The sequence below is a fragment of the Alligator mississippiensis genome, chromosome 1, assembly GCF_030867095.1.
Source record: "Alligator mississippiensis isolate rAllMis1 chromosome 1, rAllMis1, whole genome shotgun sequence".
Lineage (NCBI taxonomy): Eukaryota > Metazoa > Chordata > Crocodylia > Alligatoridae > Alligator > Alligator mississippiensis.
Genome location: NC_081824.1, coordinates 476177732 through 476194101, shown reverse-complemented (window position 1 = coordinate 476194101; position 16370 = coordinate 476177732). Strand labels below are relative to the sequence as shown.

Sequence of the window (16370 nt, the reverse complement as noted above, 5' to 3'; positions counted from 1 at the left end):
GCGCTGAGCCCCTCTCTGAAGCCAAGCACTTCCCATCAAAGCAAGAAGCTCCTTGACAGTAGTGTTGTCACGAGAGAAACCACATGCGAATGGCTCGGGGGAAGCGAGGCAGAAGGACCGGTGCAGAAAGGGGCCGCCACAGGCTGCGGAGGGCAGAGCATAGGCTTGGAGAGAAGAAATGGCGAAGAAGGATCTGGCTGGAGAAGAGGCCAAGGCAGGCACTCGTAAAGGAGGAGGTGGTGGAAGAGAGGCCGGACCACCGTGTTTGGGACATAGATGCGGGGGCCTGTGGACACAACCAAGCTCCTGCTTGGGCAGAAGATGAATATCCTAACGAGGCACACCCCCGAATAATGACCTGGAGGATACTGCAGCTATGAGAGTCTATCAGAAGGGACTGTGTGTGCTGCGGGAGGAGAAGGGATGGAGCCATTGCCTTTACACTCAGGGGCCGTGGAAAATAGGAAAACACTAGGAAGAAAGAAGCCTCTGCATGCTCAGGGCAGGGAGCCAGACAGCGACACATCCTGCTGAGACGGGGAAATCAGGAACAGACCCAAGAGCTTGGAAAAGTCACTGGCACTAAATCTAACAGCAGAAACCCTCTTCCTGCTACCACGCAGCCACAAGAAGAGTGGCTCAAGACCGAGGCAGCACACCCAGGCTGTGTTTCCCGAGGCGAAGTGGTCTTTGGTGGAAACTCAGAGTCTCCTAGACCTCCAAAGAGAAGATCAGATCCTTCTTGCTAATGTGTTCCCTGTCTGATCCTGCCAGCAGCTCCTGGTCCTTTCTGACCGATGTCCCCAGAGCCTTTTAGTTTAATTAAATAAAGATCATTTTCTCAGGATTGTGATCTTCTCTTTATCTTGTGTGATCATTCCTTGTTTTAATAAGATAAATACAGATCAATAGATGAACTGTTCAGTTCCACTATTTGGAGCAAGTCTTGATAAGAGAGTGTCCTCCCCAGGGGCCACCACCCCTGCACTTTTCACTGCCCTGTGGTGCAACACATACACGTGACAGGAGTTTGCTTTCATGAATTTGGGGTGCAGTTCCCCCCAAACCCCTGCACCTACCTCCTTGGAACGTAGCAAGCTTTATGCTCCTAGCAGAGGCTACTGTCCCTGCACATTACATTAAAATCAGACAAAAAACAACAGCGTTACAGATATTTCATTGATTCCCCATGATACCCTATGGCCGGATCTCCGAAGCTCTTCCGAAGCACTTTGGAAAGCCTAACGAAGCCAGTGTCATATTGAATGAAATAGTTTGAATGTTTGTAAAGGTTGCCCATTAGCCAGTTTCAGGAAGAAGATAAGATTTATCTCCTTATCTAGTTCTTTGTTTTGGGACTACGTGCAAAAGGTCCTGACTTTGCTTAAAGTCTTAATTTAAATTTCATCTTTTAGAAATCTTTTACAAAGAGAGCAAATATCCTGAATTCCAAGAGATCAAACCCTGGGGCCTTTTGACCAGGTTGGTAAGAAAAGGGCATTTGCAGTGATATGGAAGTTTCCCAAAGTAATTTAAAATGCTCAACAAAGGTAAAAGAATCTGTTGAGTAAGATCCAAGCCCAAATTTGGGAGCAGTGATATATTGAGTAGGAGGAGCCCACTGACGGCAGCTTGCTCAATAAAAACGGTAACTTACTGTCCCAATTTGGAGGTGACTATACTTGTAGAACAACGAAGGAAGAATCGCAAGTATAGCCCGGGTCAGACTGATCACCTGAACTACCCTCTCCGTGAACACGAATCTCTTAGTTCACGCTGAAGCCGCGGAGCACCTGAAAAGGACTGAAGGAAGGGGACTTAGTCCTATCACTGCTGAGGCCAGCCTATTGAATTGTATTGCTGAGCCCATTTCATTGAACCGTACTACTGAGGCCAACCCATTAAATCGTACTACTGAGGAATGAAACCATATTTTGGTATTTGGCTTCTTGGAATTCTAGGATTGTAAGTATAATATGAAAAATAATAGTATTGATTCAAATTTAACTTTTAGTTGTAATTGTAGTTGTTTTTGTAACACTAATTCTTATAGTATTGTTTGGGAAGGAAGTGCATTTGGAGCATTGTTTCTGATATATGTAATTATTGTGTTTTTAATGTTTGTGGTGTTTCTTAAAGCTAAGCAGTGTTATATACGTAGCAAAGAGTATTAAAATAACATTGTGTTGTATAAATTAAGTGTGTAATGATTGTGAAATCGTGCAATCAGGTAACTACTCCCCCAGCCAGTGCATCAAAACGAATCAGTAAATTGTGTGGGATTTTCTCTATTCCATAACCCACTAGAGACAGCCAGCGCTTCGATCTGGACATGCTGCTTTGGATGCCGAAGTGTCCAAAGCTTCTCCAGATCTGAAGCATGGTTTGATGCCTCGCACAGCCCTAAGCCAACCTGTAACACAAGTGTCCCACTTGGAGGCAAGGCCCTACGAGGAGAGCCGGAGAGACCGAATCTCGTCAGCCGGCACCAGAGCAGGCTGAGAGGTGATCTTGTGGCTGCCTATCATTTCATCAGGGAAGCGCAGCAGGGACTAGGAGATGCTCTATTCAGTAGGGCACCCCCTCCAGTAACTAGGAACAACGGCCACAAATGGATGGAGAGCAGGTTTAGGTTGGACGTTAGAAAGAGCTTCTTCATGGTGAGGGTTGCCAGAATCTGGAAAGGGCTCCGAAGGGAGGTGATGCTCTCCCCCACCCTGGGGGGCTTCAAGAGGAGACAGGACCAGACTGGATATGTGCAGTGACATCCTCTGCAAGGCCCTGGGGATCCTTCTACTCCTGTGACATGATTTCGTCTGCTCCAGTGTATTCCAGGCTCAGCCCATACCTGCAAGGTCTTCCCTTGGCAATAAAATCCTCAGTAAGGGCCTGGGGTGGTTTTTAGAAGCCATTTACCATGTGGCACATAAGAGAGGATGGTCCCTGCAGGATCCCAGGTACCATCCCTGTCCCACATGACGTGATGTCCAGGAATCAGAGGGATCTTCAGGCCCCAAGGCTGCAGCAAGAATGATTATAACAAACCTGGCGGCTGCCCTGTCCTCAGCACAAAGAGGACTTCCAGCCCCAGCCCCTTTCCCTCAGGGCACCTGGCAAGAGCTCCACATTTAAGGCCTGTGGAGGGGCACGTTTAACTCCATGGCTGTCTCTGGAGCAGCCAGCAGGGCCCTTTCTCATCATAAGAGTCACTTTACTGCCTCCAGAAATCTTCTCGTGGCAGATCGAGTGACTTCAGCCACAATCCTGGAACAGACACCCCCAAAACAGACCGAGTAGCATCCTCCCTTCTCTGTGCTCTCCGCCCGTGAGGACCACCCAGCTGAGCAGCGCAGCACCCCCATGCCTGCAGCAATGCCCAGGGGGGTTTATTTAACAGACAGCAGCTGCACTCTGGGCAGAGAAGAAATCTGCATGACGCCAGTGATATCTACTGGCCTCGGTTGGGTGTAAATGGTGTGTTGACCCCGTGGCTTTCTCAGACCATGGACTGGGGAGGACAAGGACACATGGGACTGGAGGGGACCGCTTCGGTCATGGCTACACCCTTGCCAGTGCAGGCAATCCCACTATGTGATCCCAGGCTCAAATCCGGCAATCGGTATTTTAAAACTAGTTGTTCCCTCCCACGGGGAAGCTGCTCCAGAGCCTTCTGCTCTGATGGTTACAATCCTTCTTCTGAGCTTCAGCCTATTTGTATGTGTGACCCCTATTTCCCCACTTCTCCTGGGGCTGGCGTTGTCTTGTCTCTTGTGTGGCTCTTCTCCCTCTCAGCAGGATTTCCAGAGAGCGGTCAGCTCCCTTCTCAGCCTGCCTCTCCCTAGGATGAACAAGCCGGTTCATCCCAGGAAGTCTCTGTTGCTCTTGTTCCACTTCTGGCACGTGGGGGCTCCGATCGCACACGGCCGACCTCCTTCCACAAACGGATGTCTCACATCTGCCTGCACTGCTTCCTCTGCTTCTGTGCGCCTGCTTTTCAGCTGTACATTCCCAATGCTGGGGACCCAGGCCTATGCTGTGTGTGAAGGGGAGCTATCACATCACTTGCATGTATACGTAGCATGCACACACGGCAGGTACATCTAGCTAGCACATCACTTGCATGCATATATAGCATGTACACACAGCAGGTACTTCTAGCTAGCACATCACTTGCATGCATATATAGCATGTACACACGGCAGGTACATCTAGCTATCACATCACTTGCAGCACATATAGCAATACATCTTCTCCCCTGGTTCCAGGGTGTCCTGGATCTGGCAATGGGGGTTTCCAAGAGACTGGAGGCAAAGCAGAGAGGAGACCGCTCACAGACACCAGCTCTGATCTCTCCCTCAGCTACGGAGGAGGTTGTGTGGAGTCACAGCCCACAGAAGACTGGGGTGGCAGAGCCACGCTGACAGCCCGCTCTGCCTCTCCCCCCACTCCCTGCATCGGGCAGAGCTGGAGGTCGCTGCATCCCACAATTGCATCCTGGTCCAGAGAGCAAGTCACTTCAGGGAGACCGAGTGACTTCAAACTCTCCAGCTGGGAGGCACAACAGGGCTCATACCTCTGTTCACATCAGAAACACCCTGGTTTTGAAGTGTACACCTGTACGGGGAAATGCTTCAAATGCTACATCTGCCTGCACCCACACCGTGATGGCTAGAGAGCAGTGTCTATAAGACAATGCCAGGGCGGCAAGAAACTCTTCATGAATGACAGTCAGCATTGGCTTTGGCAGCAGAGGACATCTCTGTCTGAATTACCAGTCCCTAGTCCCAGACTAGGTCATGATGGGCCCTGGGAGGGGTGAGAAGCTGCATGCCAGGATCCAGATACAGCTCCTTTGTGGGCACTCGAAGCTCCGGCTGGAGCCCAGCTCTGATGTGAGCACAGCCGCAGGGGAGGGTTTTGTCACAGTGGCACTGTGAAACCCGAAATTGCCACTAATGCTATCATCTACACCACACCAGTAAGTGGCCTCAACGTCTGCTTGGGCGTCGGTGATGGTTAGATAGCGACTGGCACCAGAGCTGGAGACAGTGAATCGATCTGAGGCTCCATCCCCTTTGCTGCCTGAACCGTACAGTAGAAATCGCAGGGCCTGGTCAGGTCTCTGTCCAACACTGTAACTCCTGTACTGACTGCTCAGCGGGCAGGAGAGTTTAATGGTGTTTCCCAGGGACAGACTCCCGGTTGTCCAATAGCAGAAAGGCTTTAATAACAATACCGCAATCAAGCTTATCAAACCAAATGACAGAAAAAGACTCCTTCCCAAAATAAAAGGAGCTAATCCACAAAGTCCTAGTACATATTCAGCAGCAACAGTGTTCTCTCACCAATGCCGGCGAAGGAAGCTGGTCCAGTTGTGCAGCTTTCACCACGCAGGATCCGGTGCTGGTTACGCTGGGTGCGATGTAGCAGTGATCTCTCTCTGCTTCTCCTGCAGCGCACACTTCGCTGGCAAATTCTGTTAGTTCTTATACTGTTTCATTGTATAACTTCAAAGCATTTTTCTTGATAGTTGCCCACTTAAGAGTCCAGACAAACAGGGAGAAAAGGGCATTGATCATCATATCATAACTAGTAATTGCTGGCTCCTGTTCTTGCATTGTCTAGGTGTAAAACTTGTGCATCCCTGCAGACCCTTTAATTGTAGGTGTGAGCAGTTGGACAGGATACTTAGAGGTGTCACCAAACCTGTCGTGGGGTATCTGTATATCAACCGGGCACCTTTGCAGTAGCTTGTACAGGTGAGGGTTTGTTGTTCAAACTCCAGACATACATTGAATGGTTCAGACATTTTGAACGCCCTACCCCTTAGCATGTTTGTTGGAAGAAGTGTTTGTCACGTACAGGACATGTTTCTGTATCTTTTACAAGTTTCTCTTGAGATGCATATTTAGCCTTTTGTTCCCTGTAGCTGCTAGGTCAATTGAAATGCGTATGTAGCTTTCTTTTTTGGGGTTTAAACTTCATTGCAGAACAAGAAGGAAGTTTTTGTTACTTCCCCGTTTGCCATCTGACACCTCCAGGGAAGGAGTCCTACCTGACCTGCTCCAGAGCCTCCTGCTCTGATGGTTACAGTCCTTCTTCTCAGCGTCAGCCTGTGTCTATGTGGGACTCCTATTTACTCACTTTTTCTGGAGCTGGCACTCTCCTTTTCTTCTGCATGGCTCTTGGCTCTCTCGGATGTAATCGCAGAGAGCAGTCACCTCCGCTCTCGGTCTGCTTCTCACAAGGCAGGACAAGGCAGTTCCTTTACTCTCCTCTCGTACAGCGGGCTCCCCATTTCTCTGTTCATCCCAGGCAGGTCTGCAAAAGTAATCTGCAGCGCACGGCCTTTGATGAGTTACCCGAGCAGCACGTGAGCAGCACAAGGAGGAGAGGGGTTATGGTGGGAATCCAGACTGGGACAGCTTCCTGAGCCGAGGAAGTTTCTCGCTGGGACCCTCCAAGTCTCTCTCTGACTCCCGGACCTGAGATCTGTTCCTTCACACAAATCTGCTCCCTGCTCCCTGGCTGCTGCTGCCTCGACCCGAGATGCCACCCTGAGCTTCTGAACGCTGGGTGAGCAGAGGGGCTCCCAAGCATACAGAGCTCGGCAAGCACCAGAGGAGGGGATGAATGAGTCTGCACCACGTACAGCAGAGAACTGCTAAGGGGAAGCACTGACAAGTTGTTTTGCCCCTGGGCAAAGGATGCAATGACAGAGCAGGACAAGATGGGACCCAGCAGACAGCACGAGGAGGACAGTAAAAGAGGAGAGGTCATTCGTTTCTTCCCAAACGAGAATTCCTTTCCCTTGTCTTAACCTCTGAGCAGGGATGTGGGACGAAGGCTGGATACAAATGGGATTATGTGTGATTAGGGATGACACTCTGCACAGTCTTTAATCCGGAGCTGGGATTGCCCTTCCTCCTCAATGGGTGTGTGGGTAGCTCTTTGCTTAAAGAAAGGGATTCCCTCTGAAGGGGGCACCACACATCTGTCAAGGAATCAGAGGGGAGAAGGCTGCAACCACACATTTTGGAGATGTTTCCTGAATCTGTGCTGGGTTTGTGTATCACGCATTCCCATCCTTCGTTTGCTAATAGTGGGTGTGGAAAGGTGTCTCTGAACCTCTAGTCCTTTCTACACAAAGAGAAGAGGAGGAATATATGTTGACAGCCAAGGGCAGAGAGCTGCTAGGCGGGGAAACAGTGAAAAGCTGCTGTGCCTGTCCAAGAGTACGATGACAGAGCAGGACAAGGAAGGAAGGGCCTGTTACACTGCAAGTAGCTACTCGAGGGGCTAGCAGAGCTTGCTGACATGCAAACTCGTCATGGAGCACAGATCCAAGCCACATAGAGCCCCGTCGAGCCCAAGGGAGGTTTTTGTCTCAGGTCCTCATCTGACTGTGTCACGCTGACATACCCATAACTACCTCCAATCTTGTAAGCTGCCCCACACCTGGAAATGGCCTCATCTTCCCCAGGGACATTGGTGGTGGTTAAACAGCGTATGGCGCTGGAGTTGGAAACGGTGAATCGGTCTGGGACTCCATTCCCTTCGATCCCCTCGCTGTGCCAGAGAAATTGCGGGGCCTGGCCCTGGTTTTGTGGGTCCCAGTGGACACAGTAGTGCCTGTGCTCACCGCTCAGTGTCCGAGAGAGACTGGCAGCGCTGCCCAGGGTCACGGACTTTGCGGGCACTTGAGTCAGTGGGGATGCGAGAGGGAACCTGGAAGAATGACAGGAATTAATCCCGTATCCGCACTGAGCCTCTGGTTTTGTGGCAGACAGGACAGGACCAAAAGGCAAGAAACTGGAAAAAACACCTGTGGGAAGAGAACCAGGGATTCATAAAGCCCAGGACGTGGCTGACCCTCCCCTTCGGGGTACCCAAGCAGTGTGTGAGCAGCACGAGGAGGAGCAGCGCCCAGGCCATGGTGGGATCCAGACCAGCACGGCTTCCCCAGGCAAACAGGTCTCTGGCTCGGACCCGCGGAGTCTCTCTGAACCCCCCAGAGCTGAGATCAGCCCCTTCACGCAACTCTGCCCCTGCTCCCTGCCCACAGGGGCCAGCGGCTCCCGGCTGAGCTTGGCAGGAGGAGCGAGAGTATTCAAGAGGTCAGGAAGTGCAAGCACAGAGGAATTCAGATGTTACCAGGGCAAGGGCTGCCTGGGGACCTGCCGGGGGAAGGCAGAGACCATCAGCCCCCTGCCGTGACAGCTCTAATGAATACGTGTGTGCCAGGCCCAGCCTGTATCGGAAATGCCTTCCCTCTGCAGGGGTGTGCTCTGCAGGGCCCGGGGGATGCTAATCCCTCCCCGGTCATTAGATGCCATTAATCACCTTGCACCTGTGGATCCCAGGCACCATCCTTGTCCCAGATGGCTCAACTGCAAGGGCCCAGATGGATCTCCTGAGCACAGGGGTACAGAGAGAGCTACTGCAACAGCACTGGTGCTTGGCCTGTCCTCGGCCCAAGGGGGTCTTCCCGGCCAGTACTCGTCCCTTAAAGGACCTGGGAGGAGATGCACATTTAAGGCATATTGGGTTGGGGGAGCTTTAACTCTATTGCTGTCTCTGGGGCAGCCAGCATGGCCCTTTCCTCTCATAATATTACCTCTCCAGAAATCATCTTGGGGCAAATCAAGTGGCCTTAGCGAAAATGCTGGAATAGACACCTCTAAAACAGACCGAGCAGCATCCTGCCTTCCCCGTGCTCTCTCCTCCGTGTTATGACCACCCAGCCGAGCAGTAGGGCTGTGCGAAGCTTCGGGTGGTGATTCAATTCAGAGGAGATTTGGCCCAATTCGATGGCCGAATCTCCGAATCCAAATCAAATCAGGGGACCGACTGAAAGGTCCAAATCAAGCCAAAGCTCTCCGAATCTTCAGAAAAGATTCGGAGAGCTTTGATGATTCGGGCAGTCCCCGGTGGCTGCAGCAGGGAGCTGCAGCTGACTCCGAACTGGTAAGTACTAGGGGCGGGGGCTGGGGGGGGCTGGGGGAGGGGACCATGGGGGGACCCCTGCCAACCTCCACAACCTTCCTGCTTTCCCAGTACCACCCCACCCCACGCCTGCTCCCCCAGCCCCACCATGGCTGCCCCCCACATGGCTGCCTCCTCCCCCGCCCCCCGCCCCCGGCTCAGTACTTTAAAGAAAAGCCCCAGTGCTGACTGGGTGCTGCTGGGCAGGGGCGATCCCCGCTGCCCCATGCTGCTGCTCCTGCACATGTGTGGGAGGAGGCACAGTGATGCGTGTGTGTGTGTGTGAGAGGAGGCACAGGGGTGTGTGTGCGCATGTGTGTGCAAGCTGGCACAGGCAGTATCTGTGTGAGTGCATGTGTGGAAGCACAGGGGTGTGTGTATGTGTAAGTGCATGTCATGGAAGGCACAGGGGTGCAAGTGTGCACATGTGAGAATAGGCATGGGTGTGCGCATGTGTGTGTCTACATGTGAGGAGGCACAGGTGCGTGTATGTATGTGTATGCGTGAGAGGCACAGGTATGCATATGTGCATGTGTGCACGTGCGTGTGTGCATGTGTGTCTGAGGAGGCAAAGGGGTATGTGTGTGCTTGTGTGGGGAGGCACAGGGCTGTACGCACGTGTGCATGAGGAGGAAAAGGGGTGTGTGTATGCGTGAGGAGGCACGAGAGAGGGCAGCAAGGTGGGGAGTCATCTCCAGCCTGCATCCACACCCACCCTACGCACAAATCTGGAAGGCACGTGCCCCCCCATGTCCTCCCCAGGAGTGCATTCAGCAGCAGGGAACCAGTCCCCCTACAGCCCCCCTGCCCCCGGGCTCCATCCTGCTCCGACTGGGGCCACACACAGCCCTGGCTGGGCAGCAGCCCCAGCCCTGCCCAGCTCCCTCCCTCTGTCACTATGGGGGCCTCAATTTCTGCCCCGGTGCAAGGCTTAGCGGGGAGCTGCAGGAGGTGCTCTCCAGGCTTGTGTTTGACACTCGAGGCTTCTCCCCCACAATCCTTTTTAGCATTTGTTCTTCCAAGAGACACTTGGCCAACTTCTCAGATCAGATTTGGGGATCAGGCAAGGCCCCCATAGGGCCTTGCCTCCTCACATGGAGAGTAGTAAAACACTAGAGTAGGTTAACCAGAGAGGCTGTGGGATCTACATCCTTGGAGGTTAAGGCCTCGGTAGAGAAAGCTTTGGCTGGGGTGATATAGTTGTGGGTGGACCTGTTGTAAGCAGGGGGTTGGACTAGCCGGGTGACCTCTTGAGGTCCCTTTCAGCCATCATTGTGTATGATGGGACAAGCCACGTGTCTTACAGGGAAGCTCTTTCCATCCCCATGCCTCAGCCCAGTCTGTCTGTCCACTGCAATCTCAGGGGTGTCCCTCCTGCCAGTAGTGTGAAGCCCCACTCCTACCCCTTCAGAATAAAACCCATCACGAGCCACTTTTCCTCTACTATATTTTAATATAATCCTCTTGGGTGGAAGCAAAACAAGGCTCAAGTCATTCTCCAGACTGGGGGCAGGGAACCCAGCAATGGGACAAGGACAGCCCTCACTCCTGCCTAAAACAGACCATTCCAGTACAACCCCCTCCCTCCCATTCATATAAATTAAGTCTCTCTCTCCTGGGAAAGCAGCAGGTGTAGAAGAACAGCTCTAAAAATATAACATGTCTTGCATTAGCCCCCAAAACACATCTTCAAAGTTCATCCTGCAACCATGCCTGTGGCCCTCCCCCTCTACACAGAGTCCTTTGGGTGTGGGTGCACATGAAGCTGTGCAGGCAGGTCTCTGAGAGGGGATGGGCAGGTCCTCGAGGAGCCTCCCCACAGCAAGGTCACTCCCGGGGCCAGTTAATGCTGACCTGGCCCGAGGCCTCCAGCACCTCCCGCCTGCAGTCGAAGTCGCCGTTGATGTGGCTGATGGACTGCTCCTCCACCACCCAGAGCTGGCAGCTGGTCTGCGGGATCAGTCGTGCATCATGGCTCACGTTGATCACCGCTGTGAAGAGGAGACAGGAGGCAAAGCATGAGCGAGGTGGGAGGCAAAGCAGAGGCCATTTCCATACTTATGGAGACTGGAAAGACCCCACATTTTCCCCATCAGCCACTGCCAGGACAGGGCTGGGCAGTGAAGGGCACAACTGGGACCCAACGGGGACCCTGGCAGGAGGGCACTGCTTGTAGTATACAAACCCTCCCATGGGACCCACGGGCCCACCCCCACCCAAGTAACCCTTCTGCTTCCCTGCAGCCCCAGATGGGAACCCCATCCATGCCAGCTGGGATCTGACCCATGCACCTATTACTACCTTCCTCTGCCTGACAGATTGGACCCATGAGGCCACCCCAGCCCAGTATCGCCATCCACCCTTCAATCCGATCCATGGGCCCAGTATTCCCCCAACCCCGGCCTCCTCTGACCAGGGCAGTGGACACCTCCCACCGCGCTGCTTCCACTCACCTCCATGTACGTGCTGACAGCATCACCCAAGGGATCAACTGACTCAACGCACAGATGATTTGTGGGTTCATTCTGGGGAAGTGACAGATCCCCAAAAGAAGCCAGGAGTCCTGAGCCACAGAGCCTTCCTCCCACCCCTTCCACCTACCCCCTTCCCTCAGCTAGAAACAGGACCCAGGAGTCCTCCCAAACCATGCCCCTCACTAGGGCATGCTGGACAGCACTCCTTTCGAAGAGCCAGAGCAGGGCACAACCTGCAAGTCCTGGTCCTCACGCCTGCTCTGCTCTAACGCGCTTCCTTCCCAGAGCAGCGAACCCGACACAGCCCCGTTCCCATCCCCTGGGTCCATCAGGCTCCCTGCAGGTCAGCTCAGCAAACATCACACGGGCTGTCTGCCCCCCGGCTAGGAAAGAAAAGGGCCCTGAGATAAGTGGGGTGAAAGGAGCGTCCAATCCCTCCTCCTTCCCCAAAATGCCAGGATCCAACTCCCCACCCACCTCCCTCCACTAACAGCAGCTCAAGGTCCTGTGCTCCCACCCAGGGCAAGGGCAATGCGCTCCCACCCAGGGCAAGTCTCCGCTCCCCGCCCCAGCTCTCCCCTGCATGGCCAGACCCACGGCGCTCCCAGGGCCACAGCTCCAGCCTCTCCCTGACTTCTTCCTCAGTGGCCAGCCCTCACTTCTGGATTCCCAGCCTGTCTCCCCTTTGCCTCAGCCCTCACATCCTGATCAGCCCCCTGCACCCTCAGGCCCTAGCTCCTCCATACTCACCCTCTCCCCCCTGCCTGGAAGCCCCAGCCCCACACCTGACAGCCTGCAGATCTGCATGGTGAGGGCATGGCTCTCAAGGCTGAAGCGCCCCAGGCACTTGTGAGCATCCTGGTAGGGCAGGTGGATTTGTTTCGGCCACGTTCTCCTCCAAATCAGACTTGGTGATCTGGTGCAGAATGACACTAATTCTACAAGGCCGTGATGTAATGAATCTTGCAGCATTTCATTTTGAGCAAGATAACGGAGAATACCAAAGAGCGGTGGTTCCCCTACTGTAACGCACTTCTTTGATAGTAAAATGTCTCTCTCTAAAGTACTCTATTGCTCATGTATGATAGTGGATTTACATGATTCTGCTTATACAAGTTTAACTTATTACACATTTATAGCTGGACAGTGTCAAGAAAATCCTGAGCCTTATAGTAGAATAGGGTAAGTCCTACCTGGATCTTGTCTGTCATCAGGTATGAAAGGCCAGCTTCTTCCTCCTCTTCACTCTCCCCAAATCTTAACCTCCATCATCTTCATCTTCATCTTCTTTGTACTCTCCTGGTGGACCAGCTTCATCTTCATCTGCTTCATCCTCCTCATCCCCTTCTGAAAGGCAGGTAAATTAATTCCTTACAGCTTTGCTTAAACCTCAAAGGTTTGTTTGTAAACTCATCTTAAATGAGCTTCTGAAATCTGACTCAATTCAGCTACAAAACCTTCTCCAGAAATCTTTAGAAATAGGCAGGACTAGAAGTAACATCCCTCTTTTTCCTCTTTCTATAGGAAGAGAAAACACAGAACTGAATGTGCCACAGCATCGAATATGAGTTGATGGGTACAAAAAAAAAAAAGAAGCAGCTTTTAGTACCAGCAGTAACTGCTGTTATATAGTTATATCTCAGTGTAAAGATGTGTACTCATGTTTTCCTAAGTGCAGCTCTCCTTTAACCGTGCACAGCATCCACGACTACATTCCTTGCAAGTGCATTGCCCCCCACCCCGCATTACCCAATAGGAGCAGTATGTGATACTGGCCTTCACCTGACACACGTAGCTGATTTGTGCTCCAGCACTTCCACAGTCACTTTAGTCTCAATTTTGTATTTAGATACTGACTGAATGGCATAACTAATGACTGCATGTTTAGAGACGTCACCCTCATCAACTTCATCTTCTGAGTTGGGGGCCTCATTACCTTCCTGATCAAATCAATCTAGGTAGGTGATCTCCTGAAGCAGCTCAAAAATCCTTTCCCTGCAATCCTTCAGGTTTGTGATGTCACAGCTGAAGAAGTCCAGGTCTTCAAGTTTTTAAGATTTTGCTGAAAATGAATTAAAATTGCTCACCGAGATGAAATAACTACTTGGTATGTCCAAGTACTGCAGTGCTGCCTCCTAAATGTCATTGATTTTGCTGGCTACCTCCCACCACCTCTTCTCCGTTGCTGTTTCCCATTGTACAGAGCTCATGTAAGAAGTCTTCGTGCTGACAGTCAACATCCCTTCCCCAGAAGATCAGACACTCTCTCTACACTCCCTTTGAAACAGGTTTGACCCACTTTCCATCTCATTAAAACGTGTGTCTTTGCTTCTGGATGCCCCAAAAGTACATCTGTGTTCAGAAATATGATCCTATAATCACCCAGGGAGATACAAAGCTCTCCCATTCCCTGAGGTCGGCACAGCCAACTGTCCCAGCGCCGATCCTGCCATGCCTGGTGCACAGACAGCTTTCCATGGCCTGAATGGGGCAGCTGTGGATGTGACAATAGAGGTAATCCTGCTTAGAGTAGATCTGGGATCTGTAGTCCATTATAGTCACTAGTCAGCCTGTGTGAGAGCATGAAGCATGCCAAGTTTCAAGATCGGTGCAGGGGCTCGGGGGAACTGCACCTCAAGCTGCTGACAGGCAAAACTCGTGCCATGGGTGACAGTGTGTGTGTTGAGGCGCAGCAGGGGTGACAGCTGCAGCGATGGTGGCCCCTGCTGCGGCCACGAGGCCTGCCAGCTGGCGAGGAGATCGATGCAGGGCTTCTGGGCTCGGGGGCCTGCACCTCTGGCTGCTGACAGGCAAAACTCGTGACATGGGTGCTCGTGCAACTGTGGCTGTTTTGAGGCATGGGACCTGGGATCACCGCAGGCCTGGCTGCTACCAGTTACCAATTAATCATGATTCCCTCAGGGACCAGCTCAATACACAGCACCAAGAACAATCCACCGCCCCAAGACAGACGCCGTCAGTGCACTTAACAAAAGATGAAGCCCCTTCAGACTATCTACAGGAAAACCGGTCTCAGTTCTGCGCATCTCCATTTGATTTTGTAAGCATGACTGCCTGAGGCTGGCCACAACCAAAATGGCTCAGGATTAAAAAGTTAAGAGAAAATGTCAAGATGCCGTTTCATAGACACCTCGTTGTAAAAGGAAGAGGATTGGAAAAAAGAAAATAAAACCCCATAAAGGTTCGCCGTCACTGGCTTCCATGGGACTTTTGGTTTCAAGTCATGCTAGAGGCAGGGGATGGCATTTTCTGCACCGCTGGAGCACCACTCCCAGCACCCAGTTCACAGAGGGAAAGAGCTACCTGGCTGTAGCTGCATGGAGGGCAGGGAGAAGAGCCCTCCTCTGCTCTCGGGCCGCGGGAGGTACAGGGGACAGACAGACCAGCCACGAGCCAATCTTGTCTCTGATGACTGAGCAGGACCCAGCAGCAATCCCCTTCTTGCCTCTAGCCATTAGGAAGGCCGGTTATGTGGTTGCGAGGGAAGGAGGGGAAGGGGCCATTGCCCCATCATGTGCTCTCTGGGCAGAGCTGAAATAACTCAGGGCCGGTGGGGGTGGGGAGGAGAAAGAAAAGAAGAATACTAATAATACCAGTAATCATCACAATAATAATCATAATAATAAAAGATCAAATCCAGAATAAACAGCCCCGAACTCCAGCTAATAAAGAGGCAAATTTTGACAAATGAGGGTTTTTATTCTTTCTGACCACCGGCTGGAGGAAATCAAAGTCAGCTACCCAGATTATGCTTTTTTTTAAATTTAAAGATGGATTTGGTGCCGCTACGACTTGTTTACAACCAAAGTTAAAAATAAATGAAGACCCATCATGCCAGCCATGCCGACACGGGAATGAGGCTGAAGTTGGCTGCTTATTCCCAGTTCCTTATTCCTTAGTCTCGGTTCCCTTTCAAAGCTAATCTAGACCCAATAAAAGCTTCTTATGAATGAATTACACATCCTGAAGTAAGTTTGTTCATGCCAGGCATCCATCTGACAGCCCCCCAGGCACTGTACTAAGTATCTGGGCTTGAATAAGGAATTGGCTTTAGGGCTGTGTTGCCTGCCAGCTCTGTGGTCCTGAGGGAGCCCTGGCACCCAGCTTGCTGGATTTACAAAGGACTTTTTCTATTTCCACCCCCTCCACTCACACACACACCTCATCAGTGACAGGCAAATCTGGTAACAGCTGGGATCATGGCTGGAAATCCATTTTGGGCCACTCACACCATCTGGGCCAGGCAAGACACTGGTCATCAATTCAGTCTGTAATCTCAGCCCAAATGCCGGGTCCTTAGGCAAGCATGTATACTTAGTACCATGGGAATGAGGGGGTGTTAGTTGGCAGCCTGGCAGGAAGAAACCACGCTCTGGTCCGGGCCAGACTGGTCAGTGGTGTCCGGGAGAGTCCCCCGGTGCCATAGAGGCATGGTGTGGGGTGGCCCAAGAAGGATTTCCATCCCTAACCCCAGCCCACAAGAAATTCCTTCCTTGAGCCTGTCTACTTAGTACAGTGGGGATGGGGGAACTGGCCTAAACAGTATTTCCAGCTGTAACCCCAGCCCAAAACCAGGTCCTTATTTGGGTCCATGTACTTAGCACAGTGGGCGCGGGGGGCTGGCAGTTGGCAGCCTGGCATGCAAAAACTGCACTTTGGGCCAGGCAAGACTCCGGTTGGGGGGTGTGGGATAGTACCCAGTGCCAGAGGCATGGTGTGGGGTGGCCCAAAGAGGATTTCCTGTCGTCAACCCAGCCCAAAACCCAGTTCCTTATTCAAGCCCATATACTTAGGACAGTATTTGCAGGGGCGGCCAGCTCAGGGCCTGGCACAGCCAAACCGTGTCTTCAGTCGGGCAGGACAGCCAGGGGATGGTTTAGGCTGCTAAAG

General features: G+C 52.1%; 1 long non-coding RNA gene across 1 annotated transcript; it reads right to left on the bottom strand.

The window, feature by feature from the left end:
* Nucleotides 1-10453: 10453 nt before the first annotated feature.
* Nucleotides 10454-13591, bottom strand: LOC132248772 (uncharacterized). The gene is made up of 3 exons (XR_009460150.1): nucleotides 13396-13591; nucleotides 12653-12806; nucleotides 10454-10976 (listed from the first exon to the last, which is right to left on the bottom strand). It is a non-coding gene; the product is annotated as an uncharacterized LOC132248772 (long non-coding RNA).
* Nucleotides 13592-16370: the final 2779 nt, after the last annotated feature.